Source organism: Theropithecus gelada, chromosome X, assembly GCF_003255815.1.
Source record: "Theropithecus gelada isolate Dixy chromosome X, Tgel_1.0, whole genome shotgun sequence".
In the NCBI taxonomy this organism is placed as follows: domain Eukaryota; kingdom Metazoa; phylum Chordata; class Mammalia; order Primates; family Cercopithecidae; genus Theropithecus; species Theropithecus gelada.
This window is the reverse complement of record NC_037689.1, coordinates 91,028,640-91,052,571: the sequence shown is the minus strand read 5'-3', so window position 1 is coordinate 91,052,571 and position 23,932 is coordinate 91,028,640. Positions and strand designations below refer to the sequence as shown.

Here is a 23,932-nt window from a genome sequence, read left to right as displayed (position 1 = left end):
CTTTATCTGAACCTTCCTGTTCTGCTTTACTTCTTCTTCTTTACTTCTTCTAGCACCAGCACCTGAGGAAACTTTCCATGTCTCTGATCCCCTCCCTGAAACTTCTATTCTGGCAGCCTTTTTCAAAGTGTGATATACAGGAAGAGGTGGGTCTAACACCCCTTGGGCAAAAACTGAATTTAAGAGTGTTATCAAAGGCTTCCTTGACCTGTTCCAAGATTCTATATGGTTTGCGAAAGAATTTGAACTGACACTTTGAACTTATGAGCCTGGATATTCTGACCTATATCAATTAATTCATATGTTGGTGTCAGAAGGCAAGGCCATTGGGTGGTTAAAAAAGGCAAACTGAAATAATCCTTTAGAGGATTTTCAAAAACAAACTGAAGCAGACCATGAAGGGGCCTGCATTTTATCCAAGTCTCTCCATGATGCCATTCCCCAGGTCTTTCCTTTAAAAAAAAAATGTATATTGGAGGGGAGTTGAGCAATGTACTCAAAAGGCCAGATGAATGTGTAGTTATTTGGAATGGTAATGAGATAAGCTTTAAACAATATTCTAAAATGGTTGACACTAGCCTCCAAGATTACCAGAACAATTTTCTCATAAACTCTACTTTCTTCAATTGCTTAAATGAGGACTTGGTTACCTTAGTTAAAAGACACTAGCTTCTTAACTGGATGAATATACAAACCCATGAATTAGTAAGCTTTCAGACCAAAATGAATCAGAAAAAAAGACAGAACTAATGGCTTAAAGATTGTTAATTTGCACCTCAACAACTGGCTAGTCAAACCAGGCCTTTTAAGAAAAGACAAATGCCTCCTTCTAATGATAAAAGAGGTGTCTGCTTCTATTCCAAAAAGCCTGGCCATTTTGGAAAGGATTGTAGAAAACATAAATAATAGCAGGAACAACAAAAGCACAGGATGCCATAAGATGAACAGGGTTGCTCTGAGGATCAAAATGGGATTTTCCCATTAGGAGAAGTGGAAATGTTCATAAATGGAGAACAGATATGCACCCTCATAGTCACTTTATGTCCTCAACCCTACACCCCTTAAATCGTCCCCTTCCTCAGAGTAATAAACTATACGAACTGTAGGGGTATCTAATCAACCTATGACTGTATATAAGTCCAAACCCTTAGAATTCCATGAAGGCTCATTGAGTAACCTTCATTCCTTTCTGCATGGTCCCTTGGCTCCTATACACCTCTCAGAGAGATATTTTTTGGAACTTCGCAATACATACATTCCCCTCTCTCAGAAAGGGGAAATGTTAAATTTAGAGTAGAAGGAGCTAATGGAACAATTACAGAATGAGAATTAAACCACTGAGATTATAAAACAGATCTGACATTTTTTTTTTTTCTAAACCAAGAATAGGAAATGACACTAATGATTTATTGCAAACTTTGCTGGACCACTTATGGTCCCAATCTTCCATTAACATTAAGATATATTCAACTACCGGCCAGGCGCGGTGGCTCATGCCTGTAATCCCAGCACTTTGGGAGGCCGAGGAGGGCTGATAACGAGGTCAGGAGATCGAGTCCATTCTGGCTAACACGGTAAAACCCCATCTCTATTAAAAATACAAAAAGTTAGCCAGGCGTGGTGGCGGGCGCCTGTAGTCCCAGCTACTCGGGAGGCTGAGGCAGGAGAACGGCATGAACCCGGGAGGCGCAGCTTGCAGTGAGCCAAGATCGCGTCACTGCACTCCAGCCTAGGCAAAAGAGTAAGACTCCGTCTCAAAAACAAAAACAAAAGAAAAAAAGAAAAGAAAAAAGTATATATTCAATACCCCCATTAAAGTGAAAGTAAATCTGCTTAAGATTTACCCAATATCAGACAATACCCAGTAGGGTCCGAAGCAATGAAAGGAACCAGACCTATAATAAGGTCTAATTATTCCTTGCACCAGCCCATATAACATTCTGACCCTTTCCATAGGAAGCTGAACAGGAAGGGCCGGCATTTCCTGTAAGATTTGAGAGCTGTCAACAACGCTGTGGTCCCAAGACATCCGATGGTACAAAACCCCCATATTCTTTTGGCAGCAGTCCCTCCTGAAAGTGAGAAATTTACTGTGGCTGATTTATGCAGTGCTTTTTTTTTTTTTTTTTTTTTTAAAGCATTCCAGTAGAGCCAGAGAGTCAATATTTATTTGCCTTTACTTATGACAACTGCCAGTATTCCCAGATCATTATGCCCCAAGATTATACTGAGAGCCCTACCAATTTTTTTCAATTATTGAAATCTGACTTGGCCAATGTATATTTCTCAGAGGGATCTATGCTTGTCCAATATATGGATAATCTTTTCCTTTGCTCTCTAAATATGCAAGCTTCTAAGGGTGATAGCATGAATTTCTTAAAATAATTGGCATCCAAGGGACATAAAGTTTCTAAAAGCAACTCCAATTTTGCCAGACACAGGTAAAATACTTAGGATATTTTATTTCTAAGGAAGGATTGTTCATAAACCCAGACAGGATTAAATTCCTTGCTGAGATGTCTCCTTTCCTTCCCTCTACCTAGCATGGAATGAGATTACCAGGGAATGTGCTTTCCCAATGAGAGCACAAAAAAATTCCACTTAGATTGCCTAATAACTGTGCTGATGTTAACACTGAAGCCCAGATACCTCCTTACTCTATCAGTTGCAATCTCGACACTGGGACTTTGAAAGAACTATCCAGGAATGAGCTTTTCCAGCAGTGAGGGACATCTTGACACACAGATTTTGATCATCAATGTTTTCAAGAAGAAAGATTTTTTATCAAAAAAGGGAAACGAGTAAAGAAAAGAACTTCTATCTAAGGAATGTGAGGCCTTTCAAATTATCAGGCCCAGAAAGGCATTCAAATGAAGTAACAATCACATCTTACTTCCCCCCACTTTGAGCTATGTATTTAGCTAGAAAAACTGCAAACTTTTGCCACAAGTAGCTACAAATTAACCTAATAATGCTACACTGGACACGATATCCAACACCCTATACCATAAAAATATATAGCCAATTAATAATCAATGTAATTTCTGTAAACCAGTGAAAATTCCTGACAAACAACTTTGTGACAGCCCACTGGCTGTCCTTTTTTGCCTTTAAAAACCTGCTTGTAACAAAGGCCAAATGGAGCTCATATCCAGGGTTACTTGGGTCTGAGTCTTCCAGGCAGCTTTCCTTACTTTGGCTCAGGTAAACTCTTTCAATCATATTTTGTGCTTCAGCCTCTTCTTTCGGGATTGACACCATGCAGATGTTTCTGAGACACAGAAACAATGTCTCATAGAATCTCATATCTCTGAAGGTTTGTTCCATTTTTTACTTACTTCAGTAAAATTTTCAGAAAGGTTTTGGAGAAAATAATTGAGGAGTTTCACTGGAAAACAATGCTTTCCCCAGAGAGCACAAAATAACATCCAGCAACATCTGGAAGTTTTGGCTATATCTCAATGAGCTTTACTTTGGCATGGCCTCAAGGAAAAACAAATAAAAAGCATTGCTGAGACAACTGCTTAAGCTCAGAGCATTCCAAATGGCAGAGCAAGCCATGATCTGGCCTCTGTGGAATGATATCTGAAAGGAAGAGAATGATGTGTGTGAGCTCAAGGTGGACTGTCAGCATAATAGCATAGATACACTATCAAGTAAAGTGTGCCAAAGATCCATTCCAATAAAAGCATTCACTATTGCCTCAATACACCTCAATGCAAACATCCATGCCTCTTTGTATCAGTAGCAGAGGTAGAATTTCCTTTCTACTTTTCCCACTTTTGTTTAAGACACAGTAATTCCATGTCTTTAGGCCAGGATTTGATTCCTTCCTCTTCTTCAACTCTCATATCCAATAAAGTATATTGGAAATTCCTGATTTAAAATACTTTGACTTGTGCTCCCTCTCTTGTGGCCAAAATTCCACTTAGATTGCCTAATAACTGTGCTGATGTTAACACTGAAGCCCAGATACCTCCTTATTCTATCAGTTGCAATCACTGACAAGCCTGTCTGCAACTACAGTGACTCAGCTAACTACTATAGAAATGGGAGAGCAAGAGATCAGGGAAGAAGATGTGGTCTTGGAAACTGCCTCTCTCCAAATATGTATATATGTATACCATTGCAAATAACAATTCAAGCAGAAATCTCTAATTATGAATTCAGTCCAAAGATTCTTGAACAATGAATTGCTCCAAGGCATTGTCATTCCCAGTTTCACTGAATTCATATTTAAGTATTCTGAGTTGATATAGCTCATACAGAATATTTATCTGAAAGAAACATAAGCAGCTTTTTCACACTAATTAATTTTATATATTTAATAATCATCTGTAAATGAATATAGATGTTTTATTTAATTTTTATTTTTTTATTATCAATTTTTATGTTTCATTGTGTTAAATGGGTTTCTAGGAATTTTATGTCAAAATATTACTTAGTCCTTCAGGAAATAAGCATCTGAGTTAAGGATTGACTTGAAATCATTGTCAAAGAAATAACTGAGGCTTAAATTAGGAGACACCTCTAGTGTAAAGAAGCCTGGAATGAGCCATGAGATCTGGATTCTAGTTTCTTCTGTGAGGCTAAAAACTGTGTGATCCTGGCCATGTTCCTCAACAGTTTTGGACCTCAATTTTTCTAAGCATGAAATGAGCATTTAGATTGTATTATTTTTAAAGTTCAGGTGGAGTTTTTCTCTTTTCTACATTCCTCAGTACTTATTTATTACATGCATTAGCATTCAATTTATTGCTGTCTCTAAGTGCTTACACTTCCCAACTAGAATATAAATTCCCTGAGGCAGAAGATCTGTACTTCCAGAACACCCTCAGTGTTTAGCAGTATTGGACATATAGTATGTATGGCATGCAGTCACCCAAGATAAGTAAATTTAACTGGGTTGGCTTAACTACACAGCTACTGCTTCTCTAGTTTTGTCCTCAGCTTTGCACTGTAAAACAAAACAAAACAAGATAAAACAAAAAAAACACTTTCTGTGTTTTAGTTCAAGCTATTGTGATCAAACCCCAAATGTATTCATGTATACCCTATCCACAAAGCTAATTTACAAACTGGAATCTCAGTTTATTCTTTTAACATGACCATTGTAAGTTCCACAGGAACATTTTTGGCTAATTATAGCATACAACGGGATGCTTCCTTAAAACGGTTGGCACAACAGTATATCTGAATATCAGAGAGCAGCACTAAGCAATAGGGGCTGCTAGAGCAACAAGAAAGAACTTAACAAAAATTGTTTTGCTGAGAGAAGGTAGTTATCAGAGAACATATAAAAATTACTTTTCCTCTATGGAAATCAAAGAAATGTAAGATGAAAAAAGAATAGTATATCCTGTTTTAGCTTGTTTTGCTAAGTATAGATGAAGACATACACAGGAGAATTCAGTACAACTTAGACTCTTTGACAGTTGAGAATAACAATGAATTTGACAATGTTTTCTAGACCAAGTATATATTTTTATACTGATGAAGAAATTTTCCAAATCATATTATGCAATAATTTAAAAACAATTGCCCTGATTATTTGCAAACATGGTCATATTAACCTCAGCACATGCCCATTTGAGGGACATTCCCTAATTTAAAAAGAGAAAAAAGCCAAACAAATGTAATTTGAATTGACTATAAAAATATCTAGAGAGAAACAGCAGCTACATTAATATTAATTCTAAATTTAGAACAAACTAAACATTCAATCCAGATTTCATTAGTGGTGAGTGGCTTTTAATCTGAATACTACTTTTGGGTATCTATATCATAAATGTCTTCAGGAACATTTCATCAGTGCCTCAAGTCCAAAAAGATCAAGCTGCTTTCTTTCTTTTTGTGAAAAACTGCACTACAAAACAGTATATAGAAAATTTGGTATAGTTGCCAATAGCTTGAAAGACTTTAAAGATAAAACTAAGGGGACAAAGAGTCTTTTAAAAACAGTATCAACCATTCTGGACAGTCAAGAAAAAAAGGCGGTGTTTTTTATGTATGCAAGACAAGGGTAAGAAAAGAACCTTTTCAAAACAGCAGGACCTTACCTGGGAGCAAAGGAAAGCATATAATATTAGATAGGAACTTTTGCTCATGCTAACACTTTTCAGTCGCTTTCTGTGGGGGCACAGAAGCTTTCTTCTTCCATTTGCCTGTCTCTACAGTCTCTTTCCAACACAACTCATTTTCTAGCAAATTTCAGCTGAATTTTCTTCCATACCTGAAATAATTAAAGACACTGACCTTATAACTTAATATATGGTAACTAAAGACATGGATATCGACATTGGCAAATCCTGCAATGATTCTGCTCTAAGTTGATTTAAGCAATAAATTGTGGCTCCCATGATGACCTTCATTACTCCATCATGTTATTCCATAAGATTCATGTAACTCAGAATGATGGAATGAAGAGAAGAAAGGATAGGAAAAAATACATTGCAATACTAGATATTTTTGCTTTGTTCGCCATCAGCCTTAGTGCTGTCACTAGTCTTTAATTAAGAATAATAAGAGAAACGTTCTTAAGTCTGCATTACTCTCACTTAGTAAGAGTGCTCATGATAATAACCTAAAAAGTTTACCCTGTAAAATATGTTATGCTACTACATTGGTCTCTTCTCAACAATATTTTCTTTCTACCTCATGAAATACTATGAATGATGTATGGTCAAATTTCACTTTGTTTAATGGGAATCTTCCTCATATCATCGGATTCCTTTCTAAATCCTCTTTAAGGTGCATATGCTTCCATTACATATCAGCAAACAACTGCCAATTCTAGCTCAAAGGAATCCATTTAGAGTTATGTGAAAACAAAATGTATGAAGATTAAGTTTCCTCTGTATTAAATCTTGAGTGAACAAAAGCAAATATACTCTATTTTGCTAACACTCGCCACCCTAAGTTCCAGACTCCCAAAGAAGAGATAGAGAATTTTAGAAGGAAACACACCATCACACACTTTTAATCCTAAATGTTGGCACAATATGTGGAGAACAAGGAGAATGTGTATCCAAAACCTCTAGCCCCTGGGTCATCTGTTTCCCTGCATGAGAGGGCAAGGGCCCCACCAGTTGGAGTACAGCAGCCACATGCCACTGCAATCAGGACACAAGGCTCTCTTAAAGTGACTGCCCCCATTTTAACTGAAGCACAGTGGCAGCTTACATTCTATCATTTAGGAAGAGATGTGGATCCAGGAAAGGAGGGAGTCAATCACTTATTTTAGGTGCTCATGCTAACAGTAAATTCAAGTACTTTAAAACATTCATATTTTACCTACAGGCAAGCATGCCTACCATCTGCTGTTACTGGGTAATCTCAAAAAAAGCTTCTTAGCAAAAATTGGCATTCCATATGTATGTTTAACTCTTACCAATACACAATTACACATACATTTTAAACATTTAAACATTTAAACATTTCATTAACAATTATAACGACCAGGACTTCTAAAACGACCTCAAGAAATTAGTCACAGGGGAAAACAAAACAGAGGTTTTGGACAGGGGCAAACTACCCTTTTTAAGGGATGTTTCCTAGTGCCCAGAGAGATAGTAAACAATGTTTTCTATAAAATATCAATCTTTTACAATTTCAACTGCAAGTATTTTCTGATAACTCAGGGATATGTTGCTTATTCCTATAAATCAACCAATAAAATATTTTTATTCAATTTACTGAGTCTGAGATATGATATAATGGAGACTGTGCCAATACAATGCCAAGGGGACAGTTGGAGCCTCAGACAGAAAGTTAAGTGAACTAACCACAGGAGGATCCAGTTGGCTTATTGAAAGCAGGATGTCTTCAACATCTCCTTCAGCTCCCCTGGAAAGACAAATTAGAGCAGGGAGAAAATGCAGGGAGCCCAAGTTTAAAACATTTTGTCGTATAACTTCAGTCAGTGATATTTGCATAAGGTAAGAAAACATAGTCAAATTTTCTATACTTCTAAACAATAAAATCTCATTAATTCAGAGTCTAGTATGAAAGCAGCTTGGGAATAATTTCACTTTAACTAGAGTTTACCTTTTCTATTCTGAAGGTGTACACAGAGGATTTTATAAAATTGAGTTCCTTGGGCTCTAGGCTTGATTTCACTGTGTTATATTGAGAAAGTCACTTAGCTTCTCCGGTCATCTTTTTTCACATCCACAAAATTAGTGGAGTAAAATTAGACAGTAATTTTATGGGACTTCGAAGTTTTAATAATCTGTGATGCTCAGACCAGTTTTTCCTAGACCAAATCACAAGAATGCTCATAAAATCCTTTGGTTGCCTGGAGTTTTGTTGGTAGGCCAGGCTTTAATTTAAAAGTTTAATCTACTTAATAATTTAAGCAATTAAAGTGCATGAACATGTAGGGCTTGGAGCAGGAATACCTGCACTCTCTGACACTCTCACCTCTGTGACCATAGCTGAGAAACGAAAATTAAACAACAAAGAAAATCTGTGAAATCAAATAGTTCCTGCGTTCAGACTCACAAAATGTACTCAAAAGAGAGTTCTTAGACTAGTCATAAAAACTGGAGTTAATCACTCTTAACAACTTCTACTAATTAGGTAATAGCTGCCTGAAACAGAGCTGTGTTAAGAAGAAATTTTGAGGTCTTAAGTCGACTCTATGAGAATAGAAACTACGATCAATTGGCATTGTTTGCCATGGACAAGAGCAGACCTATGGTAGCAAATGTACTCTATATCTTTACATGGAACTTAGTCTTAATTCACACATAATTCTAGCAAGTTTAATGATTTAATTTGTTAGTATATAGCAGAATAGAAAACATAATTTAGAAAGTTGGGAGAGGGGTTACCAAAGTGGGCTCACTAAAAGCTGTGAAAGGTTGCAGCACAAAGCAAGGATACAAACATGATCACTTTTTTTCCTTTAAGTTCCAGGATACATGTGCAGAATGTGCAAGTTTATTATACAAGTTATGTGTGTCATGGTGGTTTGCTGCACTTATCAACTGGTCATCTAGGTTTTAAGCCCCACATGCATTAGCTATTAGTCCTAATGGTCTCCCTCCCCTCAGCCACCACCCTCCTTACAGGCCCCAGTGTGTGTTGTTCCCCTTCTTGTGTCCATGTGTTCTCAGTTTTCAACTTCCACTTATGAGTGAGAACATGAGGTGTTTGTTTTTTTGTTCCTGTGTTAGTTTGCTGAGGGCGATAGCGCCCAACTTCATCCACGTTCCTGCAAAGGACATGATCTCATTCCTTTTTATGGCTGCATAGTATTCAATGGTTTATATGTACCACATTTTCTTTATCCAGTCTATCATTGATGAACATTTGGATTGGTTCCATGTCTTTGCTATTTTAAATAGTGCTTCAATAAACATACATGTGCAAAACATGATAATTATTATAGTCACAGATCAAAGTCACAGAATTGCAACAAATTAGGGAGCATTATGTAAATCACATTGGTCCTACAAACCATAGTAATCTAGGCCTAAAAATGTCAGTCTATTACAGTTCAGTTTGATAAGTGATACATATACTGGAGACCCAAAGCATGTATCAGGACAAAGGTACAGTTATTTTCACTATGCCCTGATAAATAAAATCCAAACTCCTGAACCTGATATATTAGGCCTAATTCATCCTCTTCTCCACATGCCTTTAATCTAAAATCCACCTATATAGATGCCTTGTTGTTTACAAAATATGGCATTCTTTCTCTCAACCCAGGGCTTTTCAAATATTGTTTCTTCTGCCTGTGACATCCTCATTTTAGTTACTAAATCTTAGCTATCCTTCACAACCCAGCTCCAATGGTTGACACCTCTAAGATACATTTCCTGGCACTATTCTGTCACTTCACCACACCCCAGGATACCACACTTCATCCAAGTGTAAGATTATACCTCTTGCCCTCGGCTTCCCTGGCAACCTGTTCAAACCTCAATTGTAGCATCTATAACCTGGTACTGGATGTCTGCTCTTTCTATGTTATTAGCTTATTCAGATTACTCATCTTTCTCTGCAGTGCCTAGCCAGCCCAAGATGCTGTATTTCTTAAGTAAATTAAAATTTAAAATATCCACAAGGCTTAGAGATTTTCAAGATTTTCTAACATTTAGAAATTTGCCAATATATAAATGACCTGCTATTCAGAGCTTAGCCTGCTGGCATGTTCAGGATGACTCAGTGAAACTTCCACTAGGTAGTATTTTGCTAAAAGTTTGCTCTAGTCACTCAAGACTGTTAAAACTTCCTGTACTACAAAGCACTATAAGATGCACTTGTTGTACTAATCTGAGCATTTCACAATTGTTCTAAATTGCTGAATTATAACTTAAAGGCAAAATGCATAAATGCTTTTTCATTTGTTGAGTCCAAAAATACTTACTGAGTATCTGTCATGAGTCAGACACTATGCTTGGCCCTAAAGATAGAGTGATCAGAAAGATGGCCATCCATCCTGTCCTTGTAAAGATTACCAAGTATCTGCTTTCTCTGTGTACTGAAAAGAATTAACAAAATAATTCTTGCAATGTAATATAAAATAGCAAAAAAAAAAACCCACAAAAAACAAACAAACAAAAAAAACAAAAACAACAACCCTCCAAATACAGTAAGGGCAGTATTCTGAATTTAAATAGCTCATTGCCTTCGATAGAATACTATAAATACCCAAAGAACAAGACTATCAGGTGCGTATTACTGTTCCAATTCTGTAGACAATGAAATTGAGGTCTTGAAATGTTAAATAACCTGGCAATCATCATAAAGCTGGAAGATGGTGGAGACTGGACTCAAACTCGGAATTATGTGGGTTCAAGGCCTATTTATGTTCCCAATTCTCATGGCCCATTAATAGTTACATGGAAAAAACACTGGCCCATTAGTAGTTACATGGAAAAACATATGTATAATGTAACATAAAATTTGTAAAGGTGTTTTAAACTTTAATTTCTTATCGATACATAATATTTGTACATATTTACGAGGTACATGTGATATTTTCTTATATGTATATAATGTGTAATGATCAAGTCAAGGTATTTGAGGTATTCATCACCTCATTTATTATCTATATGTATTGGGAACATTTCCAGTCCTGTCTCCTAGCTATTTTGAAATATACAATACATTGTTGTTAACTATAGTCACACTACTTTACTAAATTGATCTTAAGAAGGTAGAGATTAGAATGATAGATACCAAAGGCTAGGAAGTACGTATGAGTGAGGGGACAGTGAAGAGACATAGAAATATATAATTAGGGCCGTTTCCGGTGGAGCTGTCGCCTAGCCCCTATCGCAGAGTGGAGCGGGGCTGGGAGCAAAGCGCTGAGGGAGCTCGGTACGCCGCCACCTCGCACCCGCAGCGTCGCGCCCGCCGCTGCCCGTCCCCAGAGAACCATGGAGTCTGGCAGTACTGCCGCCAGCGAGGAGGCACGCAGCCTTCAAGAATGTGAACTCTACGTCCAGAAGCATAACATTCAAGCACTGCTCAAAGATTCTATTGTGCAGTTGTGCACTGCTCGACCTGAGAGACCCATGGTATTCCTCAGGGAATACTTTTAGAGGTTGGAGAAGGAGGCAAAACAGATTCAGAATCTGCAGAAAGCAGGCACTCGTACAGACTCAAGGGAAGATGAGATCTCTCCTCCTCCACCCAACCCAGTGGTTAAAGGTCGGAGGCGTCGAGGGCTATTAGCGCTGAGGTCTACACGGAGGAAGATGCCACATCATATGTTAGAAAGGTTATACCAAAAGATTATAAGACGATGGCTGCTTTAGCCAAAGCCATTGAGAAGAATGTGCTGTTTTCACATCTTGATGATAATGAGAGAAGTGATATTTTTGATGCCATGTTTTCGGTCTCCTTTATCGCAGGAGAGACTGTGATTCAGCAAGGTGATGAAGGGGATAACTTCTATGTGATTGATCAAGGAGAGACGGATGTCTATGTCAACAATGAATGGGCAACTAGTGTTGGGGAAGGAGGGAGCTTTGGAGAACTTGCTTTGATTTATGGAACACCTAGAGCAGCCACTGTCAAAGCAAAGACAAATGTGAAATTGTGGGGCATCGACCAAAACAGCTATAGAAGAATCCTCATGGGAAGCACACTGAGAAAGCGGAAGATGTATGAGGAACTCCTCAGTAAAGTCTCTATTCTAGAGTCTCTGGACAAGTGGGAACGTCTTACGGTAGCTGATGCATTGGAACCAGTGCAGTTTGAAGATGGGCAGAAGATTGTGGTGCAGGGAGAACCAGGGGAGGAGTTCTTCATTATTTTAGAGGGGTCAGCTGCTGTGCTACAACGTCACTCAGAAAATGAAGAGTTTGTTGAAGTGGGAAGATTGGGGCCTTCTGATTATTTTGGTGAAATTGCACTACTGATGAATCGTCCTCGCGCTGCCACAGTCGTTGCTCGTGGCCCCTTGAAGTGCGTTAAGCTGGACCGACCTAGATTTGAATGTGTTCTTGGCCCATGCTCAGACATCCTCAAATGAAACATCCAGCAGTACAACAGTTTTGTGTCACCGTCTGTCTGAAATCTGCCTCCTGTGCCTCCCTTTTCTCCTCTCCCCAATCCATGCTTCACTCATGCAGACTGCTTTATTTTCCCTACTTGCAGTGCCAAGTGGCCACTGGCATCGCAGCTTCCTGTCTGTTTATATATTGAAAGTTGCTTTTATTGCACTATTTTCAATTTGGAGCATTAACTGAATGCTCATACACAGTTAAATAAATAGAAAGAGTTCTATGGAGACTTTGCTGTTACTGCTTCTCTTTGTGCAGTGTTAGTATTCACCCTGGGCAGTGAGTGCCATGCTTTTTGGTGAGGGCAGATCCCAGCACCTATTGAATTACCGTAGAGTAATGATGTAACAGTGCAAGATTTTTTTTTTTTTAAGTGACGTAATTTTCCAGTTCTAAGCATATTTAGACTGTGGTCATATATGCTGTATTTCTTTGTAGAATAAATGGTTTCTCATCAAGCTCTAAAGATTAGGGAAAATGGATATAGAAAATCTTAGTATAGTAGAAAGACATCTGCCTGTGATTAAACTAGTTTAAGGGTGGAAAAATGCCCATTTTTGCTAATTATCAATGAGATATGATTGGTTCAATTTTTTTTTCCAGAATTTTTGTTTGCCAAGCTAATCTGCCTGGTTTTATTTATATGTTGTTATTAATGTTTCTTCTCCAATTCTGAAATACTTTTAAGTGTGGCTATCTATACCTGCCTTTTAAGTTTGAAACTAACTCATAGACTGCAAATATTGGTTAGTATTTAACTACATCTGCCTCGGCTCACAAATTTCGATTAAGACCTTTATCCAGCTAGTGCCAAATAATTGATCAGATGCTGAATTGAGAATAAGAATTTGAGGTCTGCAATCTTGGTTGTTAATTTAGAACTTTTGGTTAAAGTATGTCCTTCAGCTGACTCCAGTATAATCTCCTCTGCTTATTAAACTGATTCCAGGAGATTGGATTTGCTATGACTAGATACAGATGGAGCAAACGTCCTAACCGAGAAAAGAGGTGATGCTGCTAAAGGGAGAAATGGCAGGCGGACAAAGTTCAGTGTCGGGAATTTTCCCTGTGAGATTCACTGGGGCATGAGATTTTGGAAGAAGTTTTTTACTTTGGTTTAGTCTTTTTTTCCTTTTTATTTCAGAATTTCTGGTGGGTTGATGGTAGGGTGTAATGTGTCTGTGTTGTATCAAATTGGTCTAAAAGGCTATCCTGCTGAAAGTCCTGCTTTCCTATCTAGCATTTATTTCTCTGGCAAACTTTTCTTTCTTTCTTTCCTTTCGTTTTTAAAGTAAATTTGTGTATTGAGTCTTAACTCTATTTCAGTATCAGTATTTTCCAGCCTTACGTGTTACATTATTCCAATGATACCCAACAGTTTATTTTTATTATTTTTTTAAACAAACTTTCACAGTTCTGTAATGTAGGCACTTTTATTTTTGTTGTGATTTATATATAAGGTAATGTAGGGTTATATTTGGGAGTGACTGAAAGCATTTTTCCATCTGTGTGCAACTAACTGACTCTGAATATTCATCCCCTCTCCTGCCCTTTCCTAGGTAATTTAAATTGGTCATGGTAGATTTTTTTCATACATTTGAAAAACTTTTAGGTTGTTACTAAGTATGAAGTATAAATCTGGGGAAGAGGCTTTATGTACATTTTAGGGTGGGTAAGAAAGCCACCATGTTACAAATTTTTTAATTTCCAAAATAATCTATATTAAATTAGGGTTTTCTGATCTGTACTTTGTGTTTAGCTACCTTTTTATATTTAAAAAATTAAAAATGAAAATTATGTTCTTACAAGCTTAAAGCTTGATTTGATCTTTGTTTAAATGCCAAAATGTACTTAAATGAGTTACTTAGAATGCCATAAAATTGCAGTTTCATGTATGTATATAATCATGCTCATGTATATTTAGACACATATAATGCTTTCTAAGTGAGTTTTACTCTTAAATCATTTGGCTTGCTGTTTACTCCCTTCTGTAGTTTTTAATTAAAAAATTTAAAGATAAGTCTAGTTAAACAATGATCACATCTAAAGCTTTATCTTTGTGTATATGAGAAATCAGAATTGGCGTAATTTGTCTTAGTTGATATTCAAGGCTTTTAAAAGTCATTATTCCTGGGCTTGGTAAGTGAATTTATGAGATTTACTGCTCTAGAAAGTATAGATGGCCAAAGGACCGTTTTGTATTGCTTCCTGATTACCAGTCTGATTATACCATGTGTGCTAATATACTTTTTTTTATTATAGATTGTCTTAATGGTAGGTCAAGTAATAAAAAGAGATGAAATAATTTAAATTCTTAAAAGAAATATATAATTAGATCTTTGTAAAGATTTATAGGTCGTTGATAATTTCCTTAGAACTTGGTTTAATCTTTATTAATTTATACGTAAAAGATTATAAATAATTAATTTGCTAGAGATACATATTTGCTAAGGCATACAGCTGTTTATACAATTTTTATAAATACATATCTAACAACAGAAAAGAAGGCGGCACAAAATGGCAAAATAAAAGGCTCCACTGATCATCCCTGCTGCAAGGACACCAACTTAACAACCATCTACACACACACAAAAACACCTTCATAGAAAATAAAATTCAAGTGTGTACTCAGAGTACCTGGTGTTAACTTCATATTGCTGAAAGACGCACTGAAGATAGAAAAAACAGCCCTGAATCACTGACGCCCACCCTCCCCTACCCCCCAGCAGTAGCTGCATGGTGCAGAGAGCTTCTTGGGGTCAGGGAGAAAGAACACAGCAATTGTGAGGCATTGAACTCAGTGCTGTCCTTTAGAGCAAAAAGGAAAATTGGAACAAACTCAGCTGATGCCCGCACATGCAGGGAGCATTTAAATCAGCCCTAGCCAAAGGGAAATCACCAATCCTAGTGATCAGAACTTGAGTTCCCACAAACCTCTCCACCAAGGCCCACAGTGCTCTATGTCTCCAAGTAAACTTGAAGGGCATTGTAGGCCATAAGGACTGAAAGTCTTAGGAGAGAGCTATTGTTGAACCTGGCCCAAAGACAGGGGAATGGGGTCGCTCATGAAATACTGAGACACCAGCTGGGGCAGCCAATGGAGTGCATCACTCCTCCCCTACCCCAGGCTGCACAGCTCATGGCTCCAAAAGACCCTTTCCTCCTGTTTGAGGAGAGGAGAGGGATGAGTAGGAAGGGCTTTGTTTTGCATCTTGGCACCAGCTCAGCCACAGCAGGATAGGGTACCAATAAAAGCAGAGTCCCCCGTTCCAGGCTGTAGCTCCCAGATGACATTTCTGGGTCAGAAGAGATCCTGCTGTCTTGAAGGAAAACACTCAGTTCTGGCAGCAATCATCACCTGCTAACTGAAGGGCCCTTGGGCTCTAAATAATCAGCAGTGATACCCAGGTACTATGTTGAGGACCTTGGGTGAGCCTCTGATACTTGCTGGCTTTGGGAGGGACTCAGCACATAACCAGCTGTGGTGGCTATGGGGCAAAATCCCTTCTGCTAGAGAAAAGCAGGGAGAAAAAGGGACTTATTTTTGCACCTTAGGTACCAGCATAGCCACAGGGGTTTAGAGCACCAAGTGGGCTCTTGGGGTCCCTGATTCGAGAACATTGCTCCTAGATGGCATTTATGGATCTGTCTTGGACCAGAGGGGAGCCCACTGCTCTGAATGGTGAGTCCCAGGCCAGGTAGAAATCACCACAAGCTAACTTCCTTTACGGAAGATCAGAGGTATTCTGGCAGTACTCCTTGTGGCCTAAGAATGATAGCTACCAAGTGAGGCTCCTCTGCCTTTGGAAAGAGAAAGAGAGTGGGAAGTACTGCATCTTGTGGTTTGAGTCCCAGCTCAGCCTCAGTACTATAGAACATCAGGTAGACTTTGAAGTTTTTTGACTCTGGTCACTGACTCCCAGATGGCACCTCTGGACCTACCCAGGGCCTGGGCGACCTTGCTTCCCTGAAGGAAAGGAAACATCATAAAGCTGGAAGATGGTGGAGACTGGACTCAAACCCAGAATTATGTCTGCCTGGCTGCTTTGCCACCCACTGACTGTAGAACCCCAGGGCCTTGAAAGAACATAGTCAGTAGCCAGGGAGTGGTTACAGCAGGCTTTGGGTGACACCCAGTGCTGTGCTGGCTTGAGGTCTGAGTAAGCACAGTCATGGTGGTGGTGGCAACCGGGCTGCTTGTGTCACATCAGCCCCAGCTTTAGGTGGCTAAGAATGAAGAGATAATCTGTATGTTTGGGAGAAAGTAGAAGAAGGGAACAAGAGTCTCTGCCTGGTAATCCAGAGAATTCTCCCAGGTCTTGTCCAAAGCCATCAAGGCAGTATCTCTACAAGTCTGCAAGAACTACAGAAGACTGGGCTTTGGATGCCTACTACAGCAGAAACAGCTTACATCACAGTATCCAAGCTTTTTTCAAATATCTGGAAAGCCTTCCCAAGAAGGATGGCTACAGATAAATCCAAATGGTGAAGACTACAATAAATACCTAACTCCTCAACACCCAGACAATGAAGAACATCTAGTAGTATCACCAACATCCAGGCAAACATGACTTCACCAAGTAAACTAAATAGAGCACCAGGGACCAGTGCTGGAAAAACAAGAGAAATGTGACCTTTTAGACCAAGAAATCAAAATAGCTGTGTTGAAGAAACTCAAAGAAATTCAAGACAACACAAAGAAGAAATTCAGAATTCTAACATATACACTTAACAAAGAGAATAAAATAATTTAAAAGAATCAAGCAAATATTCTGGAGCTGAAAAATGCAATTGGTATACTGAAGACTGCATCAGAGTCCTTTAATAGCAGAATGGATCAAGGAGAAGAAAGAATTAGGGAGGTTGAAGACAGATTATTTGAAAATACACAGAGGATAAAAAATAAAAAGAATAAAAAACAAAGTACACATACAGAATCCAGAATACAGCCTCAAAAGGGCACATGTAAGAGGTATTGGCCTTAAAGAGAAGGTAGAGAAAGAGAGGAGGGTAGGAATAGTATTCAAAGGGATAACAACAAGAAACTTCAAAAACATAGGGAAAGATAGCAATATTCAAGTGCAAGAAAGTTATAGAACACGAAGCAGATATTACCCAAAACAGACTACCTCAAGGCATTTAATAATCCAACTCCCAAATGCCAAGGATGAAGAAAGGTTCCTAAAAGCAGCAAGAGAAAAGAAACAAAAAACATACAATGAAGTTCCAATACATCTGGCAGCCCACCTTTCAGTGGAAAACTCTTATAGGCCAGAAGAGAGTGGCATGACATATTTAAAATGCTAAAGAAAAAAACTTTTATCCTAGAACAGTATACCTAGCAAAAATATCCTTCAAACATAAAGAAGAAATGAAGACTTTCCCAGACAAACAAAAGTTGAGGGATTTCATCAACATCAGTCCTTTCCTACAATAAATGCTAAAGGGAGTACTTCAATCAGAAGGAAAAAAAAATTAAATGAGCAAACAGAAATAACCTGATGGTGTAAAACTCACTGGTAATAGTAAGTACACAGAAAAATACAGAATACTATAACACTGTAACTGGTATGTAAGCTACTCATCCTAAGTAGAAAGATTAAACAATGAACCAATAAAAAATAATAAGTACAATAACTTTTCCAAACATAGTGAGTACAACAAGAAACAAATAGAAACAATAAAAAGTTTAAAAACTAAGGGAATGGGATTAAAGTGCAGAGTTTTTATTAGCACCTTTTCTGTTTGCTTATTTACGCAAATACTGTTAAGTTGTTATCAGGTTAAAATAATGGGTTATAAGATAGAATCTGCAAGCTTCATGGTAACCTCAAACCAGAAATTCTACAGTGGAAACACAAAAAACAAAAAGCAAGAAAACTAAATCATATCACCAGAGAAAATCACCTTCACTAAAGAAAGACAGGAAGGAAAGAAAGAGGAAGAAGACCACAAAACAACAAGAAAATAACAAAAAAATGACATGAGTAGATCCTTACTTATCAATAATAACATTGTACAGGAATGTTCTAAACCCTCCAATCAAAAGTCATAAACTGGCAGAATGGGTAAAAAAAGAAGACCCATTATTCTTTTGCCCATAACAAACAAACTTTACATATAAATACAAAATTAAACTGAAAATAAAAAGATAGAAATAGATATTCCATGCTGATAGAAACCAAAAAAGAGCAGGAGTCACTATACTTATATCAGACAAAAGAGATTTCAAGACAAACCTACAGGAAGAGACAAAGAAGTTCACTATATAATGATAAAGGGGTCATTTCAGCAAGAGGAAATTACAATTTTAAATATATATGCACCCAACACTGGAGTATCCAGATATATAAAACAAATGTTATTAGAGCTAAAGAGATAGGCCCCAATACAAAAACAGCTGAATACATCAACACCCTACTTTCAGCATTGTACAGATATTCCAGACAGAAAAATCAACAATGAAACACTGGACTTAATCTGTACTATAGATCAAATGGATCTAACACATATTTACAGAACATTTCATCTAAGAGCTGCAGAATATACATAGATCATTCAGAAAGACAGACCATATGATAGGTCAAAAAACAAGTCCTAAAACATTAAAAAAAATTGATATAATATCAAGCATCTTTTCTGAAAACAATGGAATAAAACTACAAATTAATAACAAGGAATTTTGGAAATGATACAAATACATGGAAGCTAAACAATATGCTCCTGAATGACCAGTGAGTCAATGAAGAAATTAAAAGGAAATTGAAAAATTTCTTCAAATAAATGACAATGGAAACATAACATATCAACACCTCTGGGATACAGCAGCAAAAACAGTACTCAGAGTGATTTTTATAGCTATTAAGTGCCTATAGCAAAGAAGAGGAAAAATTTCAAGTAAACAATCTAACAATACATCTTAAAAAAACCAGAAAAGCAAGAGGAAACAAGCCAAAAATTAGTAGAATAAAAGAACTAATAAAGACTAGAGCAAAAAATAAATAAATAAAATTGAAATTAAAAAAATCAATGCAGCTGGGCATGGTGGCTCACGCCTGTAATCCCAGCACTTTGGGAGGCCAAGGTGGGTGGATCACTTGAGGTCAGGAGTTCGAGACCAGCCTGACCACCACGGAGAAACCCCATCTCTACTAAAAATATGAAATTAGCTTGGCGTTGTGGTGTATGCCTGGAATCCTAGCTACTGAGGAGGCTGAAACAGGAGAATTGTTGAACTCGGGAGGCAGAGGTTGCTGTGAGCTAAGATCGTGCCATTCCACTCCAGCCTGGGCAAACAGAGTGAAACTCCATCTCAAAAAGAGAAAAGAAAAAAAAATCAATTAAAAAAAAAAAAAACCCGGAGGGGGCGGAGGAAGATGGCCAAATAGGAACAGCTCCAGTCTCCAATTCCCAGCGCAAGCGACACAGAAGACAGGTGATTTCTGCATTTTCAACTGAGGTACTGGGTTTATCTCACTAGGGAGTGCCTGACAATCAGTGCTGGTCAGCTGCTGCAGCCCAACCAGCCAGAGCTGAAGCAGGGCGAGGCATCCCCTCACCTGGGAAGCACAAGGGGGAATGGAATCCCTTTTCCTAGCCAGGGGAACTGAGACCCACAACACCTGGAAAATTGGGTAACTCCCACCCCAATACTGCGCTCTACCAAGGATCTTAGCAAACTGGCACATGAGGAGACTATATCCCACACCTGGCCGGGAGGGTCCCACGCCCACGGAGCCTCCCTCATTGCTAGCACAGGAGTCTGCTATCTAACAGCAAGGCAGCAGCGAGGCTGGGGGAGGGATGCCCGCAATTGCTGAGGCTTAAGTAGATAAAGAAAGCGGCTGGGAAGCTCGAACTGGGTGGAGCTCACAGCAGCTCAAGGAGGCCTGCCTGTCTCTGAAGACTCCACCTCTGGGGACAGGGCACAGCTAAACAACAACAACAAAGAGCAGCTGAAACCTCTGCAGATACAAACGACTATGTGTGACAGCTTTGAAGAGAGCAGTGGATCTCCCAACACGGAGGTTGAGATCTGAGAATGGACAGACTGCCTGCTCAAGTGGGTCCCTGACCCCTGAGTAGCCTAACTGGGAGACATCCTCCACTAGGGGCAGACCGATACCCTACACCTTACACGGTGGAGTACACCCCAGAGAGGAAGCTTCCAAAGCAAGAATCAGACAGGTACACTCGCTGTTCAGAAATATTCTATCTTCTGCAGCCTCTGCTGCTGATACCCAGGCAAACAGGGTCTGGAGTGGACCTCAAGCAATCTCCAACAGACCTTCAGCTGAGGGTCCTGAGTGTTAGAAGGAAAACTAACAAACAGGAAGGACACCCACACCAAAACCCCATTAGTACATCACCATCATCAAAGACCAGAGGCAGATAAAACCACAAAGATAGGGAAAAAGCAGGGCAGAAAACCTGGACATTCAAAAAATAAGAGCGCATCGCCCCCTGCAAAGGAACGCAGCTCATCGCCAGCAACGGATCAAAGCTGGACGGAGAATGACTTTGACGAGATGAGAGAAGAAGGCTCCAGTCCATCAAACTTCTCAGAGCTAAAGGAGGAATTACGTACCCAGCGCAAAGAAACGAAAAATCTTGAGAAAAGAGTGGAAGAATTGATAACTAGAATAATTAATGCAGAGAAGGCCATAAACGAAAGGACAGAGATGAAAACCATGACAAGAGGAATACGTAACAAATGCACAAGTTTCAGTAACCGACTCGATCAACTGGAAGAAAGAGTATCAGCGATTGAGGATCAAATGAATGAAATGAAGCGAGAAGAGAAACCTAAAGAAAAAAGAAGAAAAAGAAATGAACGAAGCCTGCAAGAAGTATGGGATTATGTAAAAAGACCAAATCTACATTTGATTGGGGTGCCTGAAAGTGAGGGGAAAATGGAACCAAGTTGGAAAACACTCTTCAGGATATCATCCAGGAGAACTTCCCCAACCTAGTAGGGCAGGCCAACATTCAAATTCAGGAAATACAGAGAATGCCACAAAGATACTCCTCGAGAAGAGCAACTCCAAGACACATAATTGCCAGACTCACCAAAGTTGAAATGAAGGAAAAAATCTTAAGGGCAGCCAGAGAGAAAGGTCAGGTTACCCACAAAAGGAAACCCATCAGACTAACAGCAGATCTCTCGGCAGAAACTCTACAAGCCAGAAGAGACTGGGGGCCAATATTCAACATTCTTAAAGAAAAGAATTTTAAACCCAGAATTTCATATCCAGCCACACTAAGTTTCATAAGTGAAAGAGAAATAAAATCCTTTACAGATAAGCAAATGCTTAGAGATTTTGTCACCACCAGGCCTGCCTTACAAGAGACCCTGAAGGAAGCACTAAACATGGAAAGGAACAACCGGTACCAGCCATGGCAAAAACATGCCAAAATGTAAAGACCATCGAGGCTAGGAAGAAACTGCATCAACTAACGAGCAAAATAACCAGTTAATATCATAATGGCAGGAACAAGTTCACATATAACAATATTAACCTTAAATGTAAATGGACTAAATGGAACAATTAAAAGACACAGACTGGAAAACTGGATAAAGAGTCAAGACCCATCAGTCTGCTGTATTCAGGAGACCCATCTCACACGCAGAGATACACATAGACTCAAAATAAAGGGATAGAGGAAGATCTACCAAGCAAATGGAAAACAAAAAAAGCAGGGGTTGCAATCCTAGTCTCTGATAAAACAGACTTTAAACCATCAAAGATCAAAAGAGACAAAGAAGGCCATTACATAATGGTAAAGGGATCAATTCAACAGGAAGAGCTAACTATCCTAAATATATATGCACCCAATACAGGAGGACCCAGATTCATAAAGCAAGTCCTTAAAGACTTACACACAGACTTAGACTCCCATACAATAATAATGGGAGACTTCAACACCCCACTGTCAACATTAGACAGATCAACGAGACAGAAAGTTAACAAGGATATCCAGGAATTGAACTCATCTCTGCAGCAAGCAGACCTAATAGACGTCTACAGAACTCTCCACCCCAAATCAACAGAATATACATTCTACTCAGCACCACATCACACTTATTCCAAAATTGACCACATAATTGGAAGTAAAGCACTCCTCAGCAAATGTACAAGAACAGAAATTATAACAAACTGTCTCTCAGACCACAGTGCAATCAAACTAGAACTCAGGACTAAGAAACTCAATCAAAACCGCTCTACTACATGGAAACTGAACAACCTGCTCCTGAATGACTACTGGGTACATAATGAAATGAAGGCTGAAATAAAGATGTTCTTTGAAACGAATGAGAACAAAGATACAACATTCCAGAATCTCTGGCACACATTTAAAGCAGTGTGTAGAGGGAAATTTATAGCACTAAATGTTCACAAGAGAAAGCTGGAAAGATCTAAAATTGACACTCTAACATCACAATTAAAAGAACTAGAGAAGCAAGAGAAACACATTCAAAAGCTAGCAGAAGGCAAGAAATAACTAAGATCAGAGCAGAACTGAAGGAGATAGAGACACAAAAAACCTTCCAAAAATCAATGAATCCAGGAGTTGGTTTTTTGAAAAGATCAACAAACATGATAGACCGCTAGCAAGACTAATAAAGAAGAAAAGAGAGAAGAATCAAATAGATTCAATAAAAAATGATAAAGGGGATATCACCACCAACCCCACAGAAATACAAACTACCATCAGAGAATACTATAAACACTTCTACACAAATAAGCTAGAAAATCTAGAATAAATTGGTAATTTCCTGGACACTTACACTCTCCCAAGACTAAACCAGGAAGAAGTTGAATCCCTGAATAGACCAATAGCAGGCTCTGAAATTGAGGCAATAATTAAGAGCCTACCAACCAAAAAAAGTCCAGCACCAGATGGATTCACAGCTGAATTCTACGAGAGGTACAAGGAGGAGCTGGTACCATTCCTTCTGAAACTATTCCAATCAATAGAAAAAGAGGGAATCCTCCCTAACTCATCTTATGAGGCCAACATCATCCTGATAGCAAAGCCTAGCAGAGACACAACAAAAAAAGAGAATTTTAGACCAATATCCCTGATGAACATCAATACAAAAATCCTCAATAAAATACTGGCAAACTGGATGCAGCAGCACATCAAAAAGCTTATCCACCATGATCAAGTGGGCTTCATCCCTGGGATACAAGGCTGGTTCAACATTCGCAAATCAATAAACAGAATCCAGCATATAAACAGAACCAAAGACAAAAACCACATGATTATCTCAATAGATGCAGAAAAGGCCTTTGACAAAATTCAACAGCCCTTCATGCTAAAAACGCTCAATAAATTCGGTATTGATGAAACGTATCTCAAAATCATAAGAGCTATTTATGACAAACCCACAGCCAATATCATAC

At 38.5% G+C, this 23,932-nt stretch overlaps 1 long non-coding RNA gene and 1 pseudogene across 2 annotated transcripts in view; one reads left to right on the top strand and one right to left on the bottom strand.

Moving 5' to 3' along the window:
* Positions 1-23,932, bottom strand: part of LOC112615906 — a 161,339-nt gene that overhangs the window by 83,983 nt on the left and 53,424 nt on the right. The window lies entirely within an intron of this gene.
* LOC112615904 lies at positions 11,262-13,753 on the top strand (annotated as a pseudogene). The gene has a single exon (XR_003117503.1). The product of XR_003117503.1 is annotated as a cAMP-dependent protein kinase type I-alpha regulatory subunit pseudogene (transcript).